The following is a 19737-nucleotide window of genomic DNA, read 5'->3' on the forward strand; positions in this document are numbered from 1 at the left end:
TGATTACTGTAGCTTTGCAGTAGAGTCTGAAGTCAGGGAGCCTCATTCCTCCAGCTCCATTTTTCTTTCTCAAGATTGCTTCGGCTATTCAGGGTCTTTTGTGTTTCCATACAAATTGTGAAATTTTTTTGCTCTAGTTCTGTGAAAAATGCCATTGGTAGTTTGGTAGGCATTGCATTGAATCTGTAGATTGCTTTGGGTAGTTTAGTCATTTTCACAATGTTGATTCTTCCAATCCAAGGACATGGTATATCTCTCCATCTGTTTTTATCATCTTTAATTTCTTCCATCAGTGTCTTGTAGTTTTTTGCATACAGGTCTTTTGTCTCCTTAGGTAGGTTTATTCCTAGGTATTTTATTCTTTTTTGTTGCAATGGTAAATGGGAGTGTTTCCTTAATTTCTCTTTCAGATTTTTCATTGTTAGTGTGTAGGAATGCAAGTGATTTCTGTGCATTAATTTTGTATCCTGCTACTTTACCAAATTCATTGATTAGATCTAGTAGTTTTCTGGTAGCATCTTTAGGATTCTCTGTGTATTATAGTATCATGTCATCTGCAAACAGTGACAGCTTTACTTCTTCTTTTCCGATTTGGATTCCTTTTATTTCATTTTCTTCTCTGATTGCTGCGGCTAAAACTTCTAAAACTATGTTGAATAGTAGTGGTGAGAGTGGGCAACCTTATCTTGTTCCTGATCTTAGTGGAAATGGTTTCAGTTTTCACCATTGAGAATGATGTTGGCTGTGGGTTTGTCATATGTGGCCTTTATTATGTTGAGATAAGTTCCCTCTATGCCTACTTTCTGGAGGGTTATTACTTTAGTTTTGAACATCTGTGCCCTAACATATGATTCTTTGGGAAGTTTTCATCATTGGGTTTTCCAAGAGCAAGATTGGAAGCTCTTTAAAACAGGGATCTGCTCCCTCACTGTATGTGGTCCAGCCATGGCTTGTGGGAATTAACCAGTGGATTTCTGATCTCTGGGCCAAGCAGTCCTTCCTTCCCTCCTGTTTGGTTTCTTGACCTTATTAAGAAGTGACTGTCAGAGGATAAATATTGGTGTGTTATAGTTCCCAGGAGCAATTAGTTATCTTTGCACTAAATTGATTTTAAACTGGTGGTAATGCTCCAGATCATCTTTTACTGACTGTCTCTGCTGTGATATTTATCCCTACCATGCTGATTCCATTCCCAGCTCCAACTTGATTTAAAAAGAATGATTTTATTGGGACTTCCCTGGTGGCGCAGTGGATAGGACTCTGTGCTCCCAATTCCGGGGGCCTGGGTTCCACCCCTGGTCAAGGAGCTATATCCCACACACATGCCACAACTAAGGAGCCCTGGAACTGCAACTAAGGAGCCCTGGAGCCGCAACTAAGGAGTCCGCCTTCTGCAACTAAGACCCCATGCAACCAAAGAAATAAATAAATATTTTTTTAAAAAAGGTTTTATCACCATCTTCTCTGAACCACAAACAGCACTTTAAAGGGAGGCAAAGGATGGGAATGAAGATCTGCAGTTTTAAATAATGTTATGAAAGATTGAAACCATTAAGAAGACAGGATAACTTTCATCTTAGTGGAAGCAATTCAAATAGGTTTTCATGGTGAGTAGGAGTGGACTCTCTCCACTCTGTAGTTTCCTCATCCTTGAGCGAGACAGGTTCTCATACAAAACAAGAACAAAACCAACAACAAACACAATAACCAGAAATCACAAGACTTCAGAGCACGTGAAGCAACTGCAGCCACATCTTTTCTCTTCCCTCCCAAAGCACTCATGTTTGTGTTGGCTTGTCTTCCAGAGAGATGAATCGTGCTCAGGAAGGAACGTGTGTTTGTTTTCAGATATTACCGCCATGTGGTTTCTGAATAGCATATGCTCTGTGGTTGGAGACACAGTTCATCAGTAGAGAAGATGGTCACCCTCCTCTCCAGGGGAAAACCTACTGGTGCTCTTAAAGCTCTCCCTCTTTCTTGTAATCCTCCTCCCTCTCTGGGCACTTGCTCTGTTACTGTAGTGCTCAGTGCATCTTCCTTCCCCCCACAGTGCATCATTAGACTCTCCTCCTTTTCCAGTGGCATATTTTCCTAAAGTTATGATAAACACTTGTTCTAGAGGGTTCTGCAGGTTTTCTGTGCAGAGGCAGGTAATGCTGGGTTGAGAAATATTAATGAGAAACAAAAGGGTCTTGTGAGTGAGGTAAGCAGTAGGGCTAAGTGTTAGAGGACCATTTACCATGTAGGGGCTCTGAGCAGCAGGAGGTAGTTTGGAAGGGGCAGGTCTCAGATGGGAGGCACTTAGCCTTTGAGGCACTGTGGGATGTTCACAGGTGTTAGTGAGTATTGTCGAGGGGACCCCATTGTCCTTTGGAGATATGGGACCAGCCCTTTGCACAGTCATTGCCGACTCCTTGATCAATGTGTCTGCTGGCCAAGGTAAAAGGCCTTCTTAGAAAAGAAAGTGTGACAGGATCTGGATTCTTAAACCCATCCTTGTATCTCTCATGACATTCAGAGAGTTTGATTTCTTCATGGAGTCTGTCTTAGAGCAGATTTATTTTATTTTTCCCTGAATGACTCTAATGATAGGAGTTGTGCTATTAATACAGATGCCTATGAGTTGTCATCACAGGGGTTTTTATCATTTCACATGTGCATTCTCACACGTTGATGCATTTTTGGCTCCTTGCTGCATATGAACTGCCAGCAGTTGGATTGATTTTACATGATCTGGTTGAGCCCCTGGGTGAGGGCTGATGGAAAGTTTCTTTGATCCAGAGGAGGTCTGTGTTCTGTGTTCCTCTGGACTCTCTGTCATTGTTATAACTATGATCTCTCCCAGTAAGTTTGTGTCTTACCTGTGCCTTTTTTTTTTTTTTAATATTTACTTATTTATTTGGTTGTACCGGGTCTTAGTTGTGGCATGCATGTGGGATCTAGTTCCCTGACTAGGGATCGAACCCGGGCCCCCCTGCCTTGGGAGCGCGGAGTCTTATCCACTGTGCCACCAGGGAAGTCCCTTACTTGTGTCTTAAAAGACGAACAACAGAAAAGTTTACCAGCCAGAAGCCTTGGGTATCACTCTGCCTGTAGCCAGGGAATTGAACTCTTGTCTTTCCATGCACCATTGAGCCCTTCTTTTGGCACAGAGAGATGTCAGAGTCAATCTCTCTCTCGAAGAGTCTTGCTGCTCTGAAACCTGTGACCTCCCTCACTTCTCAAAATTGCCTTTGTCAAGCTCCAGAGGTGGTGGAAGTACTAATGGGGGAGTGTCAGAGAATCTGCTCAGCAAAATTTGGACTGGAAGAATAGCTTAGACTATAAAGTGGCTTTCTGGGGCAGTTGATGGGCAACTTATCCTTTTGCTGCTATAGCTTAGATTTTAAAATTGTGGGATCTAGAGCCTGACTCTGGGTTTATATCTTGGTTCTGTCACTTAACTGGCAATTTTCCCATTTGTAAAATGGATTTAAACAATAATACTTATCTTAAAGGGATTGGAGGAGAATTAAATGACGTACCTTTAAAGCACTTAGGGGCTGGGCACATAGTAAGCTTACAATAAGTTGTTGTCTTTCATGATGTTGAAAATTCTTCAGAGTAGCCTTAACTCCGTGTTCTGAGAATCTTGCAAGTCCTTCTCAGTATGTAGACAGCATTCTGCTTGGGTGTGCATTTGTAGGAAGCTACAAGCTCCAGGAGAGCTGGGTTATATATGCTTTTGTTCGTCGTATAATGGAGAACACAGGGGACAGTATCTGACCTGTAGTAGGTGTTTAATAAATCCTTGTGGAATGAATGAGTGAAGCTGTGAGCAGATCAAGAACAGGAATATGGCTGGGTGGGATGTTTGGGGGATTTTTATTAGTTTCTAGCTACAGGAACCGTCATCATCCTGGAGATCATGAGAGGTAGGTAGCAAATTTGGGAGGAGAGGCGGAAATTCTTTTTTTTTTTTCTTTTAAACAACTTAATTGGCATACAGAAAACTGCACATGTTAAGTTGTACAATATGATAAATTCTGATGTCTATATACACCTGTGAAGCCATCACCACAATGTTAGGGGAATTCTTAATGCCTGTCTCAAAAGTCTTTTGTTTCTGGGTAGCTGATCAGCCACTTCCCCCTCTGCCTTGCATGTGGCTCTCTGCCTCTTGGAGAGGGAGGGGGAGTCTGCTTTTCTCCTCTTTACCTCATTCCTTCCCAGCTGCCATCCGCATTTTTACATTCTTGCCAGTGAACTTTTAGATGATTATAGTGTGTGTGTGTGTGTGTTGAGTGTCTGTCCCCACTGGGTTGCAGCTTGGGGAGCACAAGGACTATTATCAGTTTTCAGTTTTGTTCAGTGTTTTATTCTCATTGCCTCCCACGGTCCCTGGCACATGGGAGGCACTCAGTGGAGAGGTAAAGCATGAGTGAGTGAACTGTTGCTCCAGAAGATACATGTTGCTGTTGGGCCTGAATTGGGAGCAAAGGAAACGGTTGTTCTGAGACTCAAAAGTTATTCTTACCTTCAGCAGAGGGAAATCAAAGGAAAGAAAGACCTCCTTGGGTCTGAATGACTTTAACTTCATTACTGACTGGAGACCAAGGAGAGCCTGGAAATGCAGGGAATCTAACCTGATACAAGCCAGATCCAAAGATGAGGTGCGTGCGGATCTCCTCTGTTGTTCTGAGACTCAGCTGTTCTATGCAAGGGTAAACATTTATGTTGGGGCTCTGTTAGTTGTGTTTTGTTTTGTTTGTTTGTCTTACTGCAGTTTCTCTACTACAGGCTGCCATAGAAGGGGGCTTTAACCGGACATGCTGTCAGAGGGATCCCCCCACCCCATCCTTTTTCTCTCCAGCTTGTGGTATTTCTACTTGCCATCCCACAGCCCCCCACCCCCAGGTGTAAATGGTAGTAAATTTTCAGAGCCAGCTCTGATTCCCTCAGAGAAAAGTCTCTCTTAGGTACTTAAAGGAAGAATCACAAAAATAATAATTAAGAATGACGCAACCAGGTAAGTGGTCTGTGGTGTGCATTTTGGCGAGAGTCAGCATTTTAGAGCAGTAAATACTAACCATGGTGGAGAAGAATGAACAAAACAGGCTTTTAAAACCCCCATTACAGAAAGAAAGGGGAGGGGTGGGAAGCAAGAGAGAACATATTTGTGCTGGTGAAGCTGATTTTCTACTAAATATTTACAGAAGAGGTGGATACCAGGTTCATTTAGAATTATTATTTCTTTCAGATGCTAGGAGGCAGCTGGTTGGTTTGGGATGAAATGAGGTGGTTTCAGAGGTACCACTTAAGAAGGTTCTGGAACTTTTTTGCATGATGAGGTTGTATTTTGTACAGGTTTCATCCCAGGTGCTTTGCTCCCTAGATATCCATCCATCCATCCTTCCATCTGTCCATCATTATTGACTGCCTGTTTTATGTATGAGGCTTATCCATACACTAATCTGTCCATCCATCCGTGTATCCATCTATCCTATTATTGACTGCCTGTTACATACCAGGCACCGTCCCCACCCCTCCTTCCATGCACCTACCCATTCTCAACCTATTCGCCCTCCAGCCATTCAGAATTATTGATTGCCTGTTATGTGCCAGGTGCTGTTCTAGGCCTTAGAACCCAGAGTAGGAAATAATTTAGCAGAAGAAACAGGCTCACGAACAAGATTGGTTTATTGTTTTTCAGCTTTGATGTGAGGTTATTAATGACTGACTGACACCTCATCATCACCATTTGTAATGCTATAAAGTCACAGGCTGTGTCTGCTTTTTGCTTACATTTGTCTCTCCAGACGAGTGTATCAGGCACATAGATGCTCAAGACATAGTTTTTTGAATGAATAACAGAATAAATGAGTGATCTATACTATATAGTGTGGGACACGCTGTAACAGGAGTATAATCACAGCTGTGAGAAGTCACACAGAAGGCAGAATTACTGACACCCATCCCATTTCTGGGCCGAGTAATGAAGAACGAGGGCTGGACACGCATGCCATTGAGTTTGCTGTTTGTGCATTGGCTCATGCACTTGCTGACATTTTTCAGCCGCTCCTCTGTAGTGACCTGTGATTGAGTACAGGACTAGCAAGGTCTCTGACTTCTTGGAGCTGCCACACTGAGCAAGTGTGAAAGGTGCGCAGAAGGAGAAATCTGGGTGCCCTGGGCACACTCGGGGGCCAGCCTGGGCCGGTGCAGGATGGCGGGGCAGAGTGTGTGCAGCTGGCAGGGATGGCAGGTGCCGGTAGTGTCGAGTGGGGTGGAAGAGGGCCTGGGGGTGTGCTGATCTGGGAGGGAAGCGGGGACTACCTGAGTGTGGAGAGGTGCTCTCAGTGAGGCCAGGGCCAGGCCGGCTAGGGTATCTGAAGAGCAAGCATTCCTTTTTGTGTTGTTGCAGAAGCCCTAGATTTTGGCCACAATGTGACTTAAAGGCTTAGGCTTCCTAAGAAAGGAGATGTATCAGAGTCCTGGGGCTGCCATAACAAATTACCACAAACTGGGTGGCCCAGAACAACAGAAATTTATTCTCTCATGGTTCTGGAGGCTAGAATTCTGAAATCAGGGTGTTGACAGGACTGTGCTGCTTCTGAAGGCTCTGTGGAAGGATCTTTTCTTGCCTCTTCCTAGCTTCAGTGGCTCCTGGCAATCCTTGGTGCTGCTTGGCTTGTAACTGCACCACTCCAATCTTGGCCCCCTCCTTCCCAGTGTGTCTGTGTCCTCTCCTCTGCTTATGAGGACACCAGTCCTTGGATTTAGGTCCCATTCTAATCCAGTATGACCTTATCTTAGCTAATTACATCTGCAAAGACTCTGTTTCCAGATAAAGTCACATTCTGAAGTTCCAGGTGAACATGAACTTGGGGGACATTATTCAGCCCACTGCAGGAGGGAGGGGATATTGAAGGTGGTGGAGGCGTGCTGAGAGGCTTCCTGTGGACCTTCTCATTCCTCAGGGCTTCTGGGTTGACAAGAGTCAGGATACAGGTGGTGGGGAGGGTGGATCAGCAGTGGCTGGAATTCCAGTCTCTGGGGAGGGCTCCTGGCTATAGGACCCTCCTCAGCCTAAAGGAAGCTGTGAGACCACAAGAGGTGGCCCTGCTCGTGCATTCCCTGGCTCATGTTCACCCTGTCCTTCCTGCAGCGAGGGGGACAGATGTCAGGGTTCCTTACTGGCTGTCCCCGGAGCACCTTGAAAGAGGAGGAAGTGTCCACAGGAATAAAATGGCCAGAATAATTAACGACCCTAGCCGACAATGACCTAGGGTTTTTCCAGGCTCCTTTTCTTCTCTGGGAACGGTTTCCTGCTTCTTTCTTGGAGGCTTGTTGCCAGGGACTTTCCGGGTCCAGGACGGGACATCGCTTTCCTTTTCTTGTGTCCCTGCTTTCTCAGGTTCAGTGTCAGTAGTTTCCTCCAGTCCCCTTGCATTTAAACAAATGACTCAACAATGTCTTCCTATAACAGCGGTTCTTAAAATTACTATGATTTCCAAATTTGATTGCCAATCTGGAAATTTTATTTTCAGATCTGATTTCCAGATTTGATTCCCAGAATTTCTGATTCAAAAAGTCTCGGGAGATTTGGTTCAGGTGACCTTCCAAAGCCAAATCAAGAAACATTGCCCCCAAAGGTATGTTTCTGTGTGTGTGTGTTTTCCCTCAAGTGGTACCTGGTGTATTAGAAAGGATGGCTTCTGCATTTGCAAGATGTAATTTGTCACCAGTTTATGTATTTAAAGTTCTGACCTAGGTATGCTGTCTAGGTATACAAATGCAAATTCCTTGCCTATCATTTGCCTATAGGCAAAGTGATTTTAAGATAGAAATAGTGGTACCTTGAAAACATTGTAGGCATTCTGTTGGATGAGGAAGAAAGTGAGTGGGGAAAGTGTGTCTTGTGGCTTCAAGACTAAACCTAGGAAATGGGGTTCCCATTGTTTGATTTCGTGAGTGTAATGGAGTGAATAAAGGGATGTCTGGTCTTCATTTCAGTGATCCAGCTTTCCCTTTATGTAAAAAGAGGGTTGCAGGGTTTGTCACTCTTCTGACTCAACTCTTAAAAAGAGTCACTTGAATTAATTTATTTATTTAAACTGTCCTTTTATGAACAAAACACATTGGCTACTGCCTGCTTGGTGTTTCATATGTCATTGGTGGTACACATTAAACAGCCACGAAAATCAAAGGAAATTACCTATCATGTAGAGGGATGGGAAGGGAAGTTCTAGGAGGCGGGAGAGCTTACCATTGAGAGTGGGTGGGAGTTGAGAGGAGGCCACTTCCCCGAGGAAGTGACCCTCTGAGTGGAATCTGAAGGGTGACAGCAACAAGGTGGAGAGGGTTGGGGGAGTGCTGTTGGCAGATGGAATGTGCTGGGCTTTGTGGCTGGAGGGGTCCTGGCACATTAGAGGATCTGAGCCGGCCAGAGGGCCGAGGGAGGGCGAGGCCAGTGGCATGTGCCCTTGAGGCGAGTTTCCCCCACCCACAAACTCTAGTCAGATTTGTAGTTATTTTGAGATGAAAGGGAAGAGTTACAGTTGGGAAGCGTTTGGAAGGGGCCGTGACAAGATCAGATATTCTTTTTGAAAAGGTCATCCTGGACAGCTGAGTGACACATGGTCTGGAGGGGAGCGGGAGTGGCTGGGCAGACCAGTGAGGAGTGCAGGCCAGAGACGGTGCCGGCCTGGGCCCCGCGATGCCGCAGCAGTGGAGCTCTTCCTCAGGGTGCCAGCTGGAGGAAAGGAGAAAGTTACTGCAGGTGGGAAAGCAGTCTCGGGCATGCCTGTGCCCAGGGCTGGCTACCTCATCTGTGGGGCCCCTTGTTCGTAAAACCCGAATGAGTGCTGGTAAAGGTATTAAAATGTAAGGGCTTTTCTTTTATGGTCTCTCTCATAGTGTGTGTTTGTTTGTTTTTTGTTATTTAATGCTATTTTAAAGAAAGAACAATAAAAAATTTAAACTATTAGTATGAATTTTACTGTTCATCTTGATATTGTGCAATGCCCGTTTTAAATGTAAATGTGAGATCTGCTGACTTGTATGTAGAATCACTGAAATTATACAATTCATATTGCGTAGCTCATATGCATATTAATTTTGCTCTGACTAGAACACTGCACAAAATGACTCAGCTGGTTTTTTTTTAAATAGTTTTAATTTAATTTAATTTTATTGTTATTTTAATTTTATTTATTTATTTTTTTTGCGGTATGCGGGCCTCTCACTGTTGTGGCCTCTCCCGTTGTGGAGCACAGGCTCCGGACGCGCAGGCTCAGCGGCCACGGCTCACGGGCCTAGCCGCTCCGCGGCATGTGGGATCTTCCCAGACCGGGGCACGAACCCGTGTCCCCTGCATCGGCAGGCGGACTCTCAACCACTGCGCCACCAGGGAAGCCCCTGTAAATAGTTTTTCTATTGAGATACAATTGACATATGACATTATATTAGTTTCAAGTGTACATTGTAATGATTCAATAGTTGTATATATTGCAAAATGATCATCACAATAAATCTAGTTAAAATCTGTCACCATATGTAGTTACAAATTTTCTTTTCCCTTGTGTTGAGAACTTTTAAGATGTACTCTCTTAAAAATGAAATTCAAGTATGCAATGCAGTATTTTTTAGTAACCATGCTGTACGTTACATCCCCATGACTTTATTTTATAATGGGAAGTTTGTGCCTTTTGACCACCTTCACCCATTTTGCCCGTCTGTCACCCCCTGCCTCTGGTAACCACCAGTCTGTTCTCTGTATCTATGAGGTAGTGGTTTTTTTTTTTTTTCCCCTAAGATTCCACATATAAGTGAAATCCCACATCATTTGTCTTTCTGTGACTTATTTCACTTAGCATAATGTTCTCAAGGTCCATCCAGGTTGCCACAAATAGCAAGATTCCATTCTTTTTTATGGATGAATAATATTCCAGCACGCACGCACGCACACACCCACACACACCCGCACACCCACATCACATTTTCTTTATCCATTAATGGACACGTAGGTTGTTTCCATGTCTAGGGTATTGTAAATAATGCTGCAAAGAACATGGGGTTCATATATCTTTTTGCATTGTGGATCTTCCTTGACTTATGATGGGGTTATGTCCTGATAAACCCATTGTAAGTTGAAAATGTAAGTAAAAAATGCATTTAATACATCTTACCTACTGAATATCATAGCTTAGCCTAGCCTACCTTAAGTATGCTCAGAACACTTACATTAGCCTACCGTTGGGCAAAATTATCTAATGCAAAGCCTATTTTGTAAGTGTTGAATATCTCATGTAATTTATTGAATATTGTAAGTGAAAAACAGAATTGTTGTCAGTGTATCAGTTGTTTACTCTTGTGATTGTGTGGCTGACTGGGAGCTGTGGCTTCCTGCCACTGCCCAGCATCATGAGAGAGTCTCATATTGCATACTGCTAGCCTGAAAAAAAAATCAAAATTCAAAATTTGAAGTACAGTTCCCACTGAGAGTGTTTTGCTTTTTCACCATTGTAAGTTGAACCATTGTAAGTCAGAGATTTTCTGTAGTGTTTTTGTTTTCTTAAGATACATATCCAGAAGGGGAATTGCTGGATCATTTGGTAGTTCTGTTTTTAATTTTTTGAGGACCCTTCATACTGTTTGCATAGCGGCTGCGCCAGTTTACATTCCCACCAGTAATGCACAAGTGCTCCTTTTTCCCCATATCCTTGCCAAAACTTGTTTCTTGTCGTTTTGATAAACAGCTGTTTTAACAGATGTGAGATAATATCATATTGTGGTTTTGATTTGCATTTCCCTGATGGTCAGTGATGTTGAGCTTCTTTTTATGTACCTGTTGGCTATCTGTTTGTCTTCTTTGGAAATTGTCTATTCAGATCCTCTGCCCATTTTTAAATTAGACTGTTTGGGTTTTTTCTGTTGAGTTGAATGCATTCTTTATATATTTTGGATATTAGCCCCTCACCGGATATATTATTTGCAGATATTTTCTCCCATTCAGTAGGTTGCCATTTCATTTTGTTGATGGTTTCCTTTGCTGTACAGAAGCTTTTTAGTTTGATGTAGTCCCACTTGTTTATTTTTACTTTTATTGCCTTTACTTTTGGTGTCAAATTCAAAAAATCACCTCTAAGACTGATGTCATGGAGCTTACCATGTATGATTTGTTCTAGGAGTTTTATGGTGTGGGGTCTTATAGTCAAGTCTTCAATCCATTTTGAGTTAATTTTTGTGTATGGTGTAAGACAGTGGTCCAGTTTCATTCTTTTGCATGTGGCTATCCAGTTTTCCCAACACCATTTACTGAAGAAGCTGTCCTTTCCCCATTGTATATTCTTAGCTCATTTCTAGTAGATTTATTGACTGTATATTGTGGGGTTATTTATAGGCTCTCTATTCTGTTTCAGTGATCTGAGTGTCTTTTTAAATTTCAATACCACATTGTTTTGATTACTATAGCTTTGTAATATAGTTTGAAACCAGGGAGCATGATACCTCCATCTTTGTTCTTTCTAAAGATTGCTTTGGCTATTTGGGGTCTTCTGTGTTACATACAAATTTTAGGATTGTTCTATTTCTGTGAAAAGTGCCCTAACGGAACTGTTTTTATTTCACTTCCTGATATTTGCACATTCTACCAACACTTTCTCCCTTTGGCTTACTGATGAATAAACAAGGACTGAAAGGAAATGGAACTGTATTGCTACATCCTTCTCTGCCCTGTTATACTGACCATGACTGCCCTGTCATGGACAGTATAATAGTTCACTTATCCAGGGAAATACTGTGAGTAAGGAAGGCCATGGCAGGATTCCTCAGTCATTCATGTTTCTTAGGATGCTGTTGCCACCTTTTTGCATTTTGTGAGTTCTGGTTTGAAAGGAAAGCGTGGCTTCTCAGGGCTGTCAGTGTTCCCGCTTATTCAGTTGTAGACATCACACACTTACCTTGTGCTCGCTCTTAGTCTGGCTCAACTCCCACACATTGTGGGTCCACCAAAGTCCTTTATTCAAGGGGCATCACACCCTATGCACATGGGGCCACAAGGAACCCTGGCAGACATGCATGACACTCAAGTTGTAGCTCTTGCCTCAGCTCATATACGTGCTCTATCATCACACTAGACTTCACTTAAAAAACTCAAGTTCAAAGATAAAAATTAAAGAATCTCAAGATGATGACAGGATAGCATTAAACCAAGCAGGCCCTTCCGAGTGTGGGTCCCTGAACGAGGTTGCACACCCCGGAAGCGCCTCAGGTACCCCTGTCTCTCGGGCCTTGTGGGCCTGTATCCTGTATTCAGTGCAGTCTGTGTCAGGTTTACTATTAGCAGGCTCAGAGAAGATTAACTGGGCAGAGCCTGTATTGGCAGCCCCAGCCCAGGCCTGGTCCAGGAGCACTTGGCTCCCCAGGTGCTGAAGGTAGCTGCCACTTCTTTGGGAAGCCTGATTTCTGGATGGGTTTCTAGGCAGTCGGGGCCATTCTTCAGCTCCAGGTGCTGTGAGCCTGGTCTGTACAAATCAAGTCCTAAATAGAGTGGCTTTCCTAGTTGGTTGTTTGGGCTTCACAGTAGGAGATGTAATGGAGAACATTCTTGGGAAAAGGTTCAGGGTTCGGAATTTGTGATTTTTAAATTGAAGTGTGGTTTTCCCTCCTCCCACCTCTACTGTCACTTTGGGAACATTTGTAAACCTTCTGCCAGAAGTCAAAAGTTCCGGCTTGCTCTTTGCAGAGGAGCTCCTTCATGATCTGGAGAGGTTCCATTATTGGTATGAGTACGAGATGTTCTGAGGGTTCAGGTGATAGCAGTTTTCAAACTTCAGCATGTATGAAAACTTCTGGGGAGTCCAGATTCCTGGGCCCTAGCCCCAGAAGTTGAATCCAGGTAGCTGGCCTGGGGTCCCTAGGAGAGTCTGTCACAAGTGATGCTTCACTATATTTTGAGAAACACTACTCTTTGGTCCCTCAGATTCTGTGATGGTGTGGGGTGAGGGGGGGACTCTGAGAACTAGATGAAGCCTGATTTCTTATGTGGACTGGGGGACAGCGCTGGGGAGGGGACAGTTGGGGAAGGAGGCAGTAAAGCGGGGAAATAGGATTTCCTGTGGAACCTGCGAGGAGGGTGGAATGGTGCCCACCTGGACTTCCCTGCTTGGTTCCGGGGGGCACAGCCTCCCCTAAGGGGGCAAGCAGGGAAGTGGCTCATTAAACAGGGGCTAAAAGAAAGTGAAACTAACTTTCGAGAACGTTATCAGGTGTGGCTGTGTTCAGAATTGCTAGGTACTTTCTTTTTTCCCCTCAGGAAACATGAATTTAATCCAGGGGCAACAGGCAGATTTTCTTTTTTTAATTGAACTTTTCTGGTGCTGAGGCATGGTATTAGTGAGGAGGAGAGTCTGAGCTGTGCACAGGGATTAGGTGGATTCTTTTTAGATCATAGGAATGGTGGGAGGTCAGCCGGGTGGTGGACGTAAAGGTGGGTGGAAGGAGGCCGAGTGGCCTGGCAGTCCTCTCATCTTTACCCAGAAATAAGTCAGCCTGACATTTGATTACGTTATTGCGTAAAACTCTATACTGCAAATACCTATCATTTATTGCCTGCTGGCTTAGCCAGGCCTGGTGCTAAGCACTTCTGAGCATCATTTCTTTCTTCACAGAAATCCCCAGAGGCAGCTTTCCTTTCTCTCCATGAGGTGGAAACTCAGTACAGAGACCATGTACGGGGCTGAGGTGGGCTTTTGAACCTTGCGAGTTTGTTCCCAAAGCCACAGCTCTTACCCACTATTCTAGGCTTACGTGGCTGGTGGAAACCCTCGCTTTACTCACTGTGCCTTGTCTTGCCTTGACTACCCTTAAATTATCATAGCTGTTGATGAGAACCACCGGTGATATAGCTGATTTTGTGTTTCAGCTCCAGGTTTTGCTGCCCTGGACTTTCTGAGTTAATAACAGTTGAATGGAAGTTGAGCCCTGATTCTTTTGGTTTGTCTGTTGTTTTCTTTTTGTCCTTTGCTGGAAAGGGTTTGGGGGTTACAGGGAGGTGATGGACCTTGGCTTCCCTTTTCCTGCTTTTCAAGTGAGCTTCTTGCTTGCCTGAATTTGTTCAGAGTGAACGTGATTTCACAGACCCGGGAAGAGGCAGGCCTGAGGGTGTGTAAAGACGGTAAATTATAGAACTTATAGATGCTGCATTTTCTTTTCCCAATTCCAACTCCAATCTAAAGACCTGGGAGCAGGAAGATCTGCATCCCAGGATGAGCTGTACCATCCCTAATTTACTATTTTGCAATCGTCCTCTTTTTTATTTAAAAGCTTTACAGTTCTTTTGCTAAATCTCTTAGAAGCCTTTTCTGAGGGAGCAGTATTGGTGTCCTTTCATTATATGCATGAAGGAGGCATGGAGAGAGGACAGTTGCTTGCTAACTCCCTAGTAGAAGTGATGGCACTCAGATCTGCAGCTGTTTAACCAAGTTCTGGATACACATCTGGGTGATGGGCTGTGTCTGTGTGGATCTAGGATAGGCAGGGCGGCCCTGCTCCAGTTCCTCATCAACTCAGGTTTTCTGGCTCCCTGTCCTGTCTTTGTTTTATTGGCAAGGCCTCTCTTTTATTTATAAACCTCTTCCAAGAAGGTCTGGCTTTCACTGTAAATTTACGACCATAAATTTTGAGATGGTACACGTCACCCTGTTAATCTAATTGAGCCAGCACATCATTGTGAAGACATCATTTTATTTGGGGGGTATTAGTTGCTATGGTTATTTGCCGAGACCAACAGAATCTGTGTTCTCTCAGTTGGATTTTTGGAAACTGCTGTCTGAGAATGACAGAGGTGTGCCTCGCTGGAGGAATATCTAGTATATATCCTCACCATTAAAATGATTTTTTAAAAAAGACACAGAAAAAAATATTTTGGGTGGAGTTTTAGAGCTAGAAGGCCTTAAAGATCAAGTGGTTCATCCTTCTGGTTTTCAAATGACTTTCCTAAGGCCGAGCACGTTAAGTAACTCTCCCTAGGTTCACATGCATGGTTGATGGATAAGTAAGGATGCAGCCCATTTCTGGTTCTTATTTTAGATTCTATTCTGTCCTTTCTGCTACAGTTTAAGTCCTCTCAAGGAATCCATTCTTCCCATATATATATTGAAGTCCTGTATGCCCTAAGCACTGTCCTGGAAGGATAAAGACACTGTGATCTTTGCTCTCAGGGTCTCGGGTGGGAATCCCAACCCTTGGAGAGCGTGGTGCTTGGACCAGCAGCACTGGCATCACCTGGAAACTTGTTAGAAGTGCAGTCTCAGATTCCCAGGCATACTGAATCAGAATCAACATTTTGACAAGATCCCCAGGTGACTGGGTGCATCTTAAAGTTTGAGAAGCTCTGCTCTAAGAAGGGAGGACATTCTAGAAGCAAAAGCTAAGTCTTGAGGCCCAAGCTGGGCTTAGTTGTCCCTCCCCCAATCTGTTCCTCTGCTCTTGAGCATAATGTCTTTATGTCTTGAGCATAATGCAGTGATGTTGACCTAGAGGACACTCACCCTTCTCAGCCTGCACTCTAGCTCCGCCACCCTGGCCCCTCCTGGTCTTCCCAGTACTCATCTGACTCACTCTCCCTGCCGGTCCTTTGGTCTGACTTGTGTGGTCTCTTCTTCATGTCCCCCTCCCACCGTTTTCTAAAACATGCCTGTTTTAGGGGCAAAGCACAAATTTCAGCTTCTCAGGAAGCTAGTCACTTCAGGCCTGTGAATCCTGAAAATCCCGTTTAGCGTGATGTCATGTGGGCACGCTCACTCTTTTATCTGTTTCATTTGGGTCTGGCCTCCTTTCCCAGGCAATTGACATAAAGGGTTTGATGATACCACTCTTTCCCCAGTACATTTAAAAGGTACCACTTGAGTTTAATAAACTTCTCAAGAAGAAACACATACTGCTTTGAGTTATAGGTCAGTTAAAAAACAGTGTTATTTAGTCCAGGATTTTTGCCTTTGCTTTCATCTGCAATGTGTGAAAGGAAAATTTTAATTTGTAGATGCATTAGGGTTTTCTTTTTTTTTTTTTTAGGAATAATAATAATTTAATGTCTATTAATGGCACATAGTAAATGCTCTATAAACATCTTACTTAATTCTAACAACAACACTATAAAGTGGTCCTCCTGTTGTTTCTTTTTTTTTTTTTTAAACATCTTTATTGGAGTCTAATTGCTTTACAATGGTGTGTTAGTTTCTGCTTTACAACAGAGTGAATCAGTTATACATATACATATGTTCCCATATCTCTTCCCTCTTGCGTCTCCCTCCCTCACACCCTCCCTATCCCACCCCTCTAGGTGGTTACAAACCACCTAGCTGATCTCCCTGTGCCATGCGGCTGCTTCCCACTAGCTATCCACCCTACGTTTGGTACTGTATATATGTCCATGCCACTTTCCCACTTCGTCACAGCTTACCCTTCCACCTCCCCATATCCTCAAGTCCGTGCTCTAGTAGTCCAGGATTTTTGCCTTTGCTTTCCTCTGCAATGTGTGAAAGGAAAATTTTAATTTGTAGATGCATTAGGGTTTTCTAAGCATGTGAGGAAAACCCTTAAGGACTCAAATGTGTTTTTCATAGTTTACTAGAATGGGGTTCTTTGATTGGTTTGGTGAATCAGTGAGGCAAAAATTTCTTAACTCTTATTCTAATTAAGATTCTCCTTTAGTCGATTCTATTATCTCTAACCTGCAAGTAAACTTGCACTCAGCCTGTGCTGTGAGCATCTAAGCTACCAGCATCTAAGGGCTTCCCTGTGCTTTGCTCTTTCATAATATTTTTTTCTTTCTTTCTCTTTCTTTCTCCCTTCCTTCCTTCCTTCCTTCTCTCTCTCTCTCTCTCCCCTCTGTCTGTCTCTCCTTCCTCCCTCCCTCCCTCCCTCTCTTCCTCCCTCCCTTTCTTCCTTCCTTCCCACGACAACCCTGTGAGGTACATATTATCCTCATAGTTACCTGAGTTTGGGAAGGTTGAGTAATTTGCCCAAAGTCAGACATCTAGTAATTGGCAGATCCAGGGTTTGAACCCCTGTTCATGGCGTCCATGCACTTCACAGTCTTCTGAATTGCCCTTGACTTTGCTCTGTGCGTGTGTGTGTGTGCGCGCGCATGCGCGCACACATTTGTACTTGAATGGCCTGGAAATACCCTTTTTTATTCCTTTCACTTGATTAGTCCCTCTCAAAATGGATTTCTTTGTTTTAACTAAGCAAACCATCACTTTTTTCCTTCAGGGAGTTTTTCCTGTGCTGACCTGCTGTCTTATAAGATCTTTGGGCGTCATGTAAATGTAATTGTTCTGAATCCTGTACCTCAGTGTTCTGTGTCCTTGTTCTGCTTTGTGTCAGGGCTGAGCAATTCACATTTAGGGCTGGAGTCTGCTTTGTGTCAGGGCTGAGCAATTCACATTTGAGGCTGGAGTCTTCAGAGGTTGAGTTTTCATCTGTTGATCTAAAACAAATAGACTGCCAGTTATTTTTCCAGCAAAAATGGGTTTATTCAGGATCAACAAAGAATTGCAATTTGGGTTCTGCAACCATGGTGAGCCTCATGTGAGTCCCTGCCCAGCAAGGAGAGGTGAACTCTTTTAAAGAGAGGAAAAGGAAGTTGGAAGGGCTATAGTAAACAAAGAGTTCATTGGAGGAATTGAGTGTTTAAAATATAGTGGCTTTTCATCGGCTGAGTTTTGACAGTGTCTCATAGGATGAGCTCTCGCCAACAAGAAGAGGAAGTCTTTCTACTTCCTTTTGGGCTCTGCTATCACTGTTGGGTGTGAGAGCTCCCCCTTCTGGCCTCCCAACTCTATTTTAATTGAGGTTTTTGTTTATCAATTTTTTCATTTCCCCCTTTTGATCAAGATCCTTCTCTGAAAGCATCACTGGTCAAGAGTTAGGTTTTCTGGTTTTAGCAGCTTTTTGTCCCTCAATGTAAGAAAGGACCTTTTCTGAGTGTAGTGTTCCACATCAGAGGGAAAGTGCACAGAAACCTACTGAGGTCACATTCAAGTAATAAGGAGGGGTAGGAGGGGGAACTCTCAGGCACTTTTATCTAAAGTCCATATGTTATCAAGATCATAGTCATTGGAGACCATCTGAAATATTGTGTCATCATGAAAGGTTTGGAAGACATACTTTCTGCAGGCCTGGTCCAGATATCTTGGAAAAGCTGTCTCATCAGATATTGTCTGCTTCAATTCCGGGGAACCTTTACATTCAGGTCACCAGATGATGTGCAGATCCAGTTTGGTTTGCTGCTTTCTTTAGGTGTGTTATGTAAATACAAGAGTCTGTTCCCTGGATTTCGGCTGCACAAAGGTTGGTTAGTAGTACCTGATAGAATCCTTTCCAGTGAAGTTGAAGAGAGTCTTTCTGGAGGTATCTTTTCCAGTAAATGAAACATCAGGTTGCAAGGTGTGATATTTAAGGTATTCACCTCCCGAGAGTGCACTGTGAAAAGATTGCTCTACCAAAATTTTTTTTTTAATTTTATTTATTTTTTTATACAGCAGGTTCTTATTAGTTATCCAAAAATGGTTATTTTTAATAGAAGCAATTAGGCCTTTGCCATATTGGAGTAGCTCTCCTTTTACCATTTTTGAGTTAAAAGAAGCATGAGCCAAGTGCATTGGGCATCTTGTGACTGTCTCAAAGGGTGAAAGTTTGAGTTTCAGAGGTGGTGGATCCCAGATTTAGAAAGGTCAACGGCAATGCTTTTTGCAAAGGTATTTGGAGGGCCTCTACAAATTTTTCCAGTTGAGTCTTAATAATGCCATTAGTGCATTCGACTAAAACAGAGAATTGAGGGTTATAAGCTCAGTGAAAGTGTTGTAAAACCAGCCAAACAGTGCAGACTTGTTGAAGTACTTGATCAGTAAAGTGGGTTCCATGATTATTATGAAGGTTGAGAGGAGTTCCCCAGGTAGGGACAATCTTTTCCAAAAGAACTTTAGCCGCAGGAGAGGCAGTAACCTGTCTGCAAGGGGAGGCTTCATTCAGTCCAGTATGAAAACATACAATGACTAAAATATATTTGTATCAACAGGAGGGAGGAAGCTATATGAAATCTATTTGCCAGACTTGAATGATCTATTAGGCAGTTTAAAATGTCAGAGAGCAGTACCCAGGCTTCCCTAGGTTGTACTTTGGACAAGTGGGACAAGTGAGGTAGGCACTTTTTGCAGTCTTGTTAATGTTTCCCACCAATATTAATTCACAAATGCTATCATTTTGTCAGTAGACCAATGGCTGAATGGATGTGCAGTGGTGAGGAGTGGGAATTTTAGAGTCTCCAGTAGGACTCGTTGTTATTTGGTATGAACCAGTGCTTTCTGTTTTTATCAAACCAATGATTGTTTAATTTTCAACCTTGTTTTTCCTTTTTTGAGGCCAATTGTTAGACTTCTCTAGCCAGCTTTTCTAAGTTACCATTTGGGGAACTATTTATTTGGACTATGACAGAGGTTTGGCTACTCTTGGTTTCTTTAAGGGCAGCATTCCTTGCAGAAATGTCAGCAGGTGATTTCCCATATCTTCCAGAGAATCAAGTTTAGAATGCCCTGGAATCTTAATACTAACTAAAGTGGTGGGTTAAAGTATCACAACTGACAATTCCTGAACAAAAAGAAATGAAACTGAGTTATTTGTAATGAGGTGGATAGACCTGGAGTCTGTCATACAGAGTGAAGTAAGTCAGAAGGAGAAAAACAAATACCATAT

At 43.2% G+C, this 19737-nt stretch overlaps 1 protein-coding gene across 8 annotated transcripts in view; it reads left to right on the plus strand.

The window, feature by feature from the left end:
* Window positions 1-19737, plus strand: part of ARHGAP26 (Rho GTPase activating protein 26) — a 491973-nt gene that overhangs the window by 92306 nt on the left and 379930 nt on the right. The window contains exon 1 of one of the 8 annotated variants that reach the window (XM_028493330.1): window positions 4656-4703. The exons of the other annotated variants lie outside the window; for them this stretch is intronic. The gene's annotated coding sequence lies outside the window, so the exon portion shown is untranslated. Of the gene's footprint in view, window positions 1-4655; window positions 4704-19737 lie in introns of those variants that run through there. 8 annotated transcript variants of the gene reach the window in all.

The sequence above is a fragment of the Physeter macrocephalus genome, chromosome 8 (genome assembly GCF_002837175.3).
Source record: "Physeter macrocephalus isolate SW-GA chromosome 8, ASM283717v5, whole genome shotgun sequence".
Lineage (NCBI taxonomy): Eukaryota > Metazoa > Chordata > Mammalia > Artiodactyla > Physeteridae > Physeter > Physeter macrocephalus.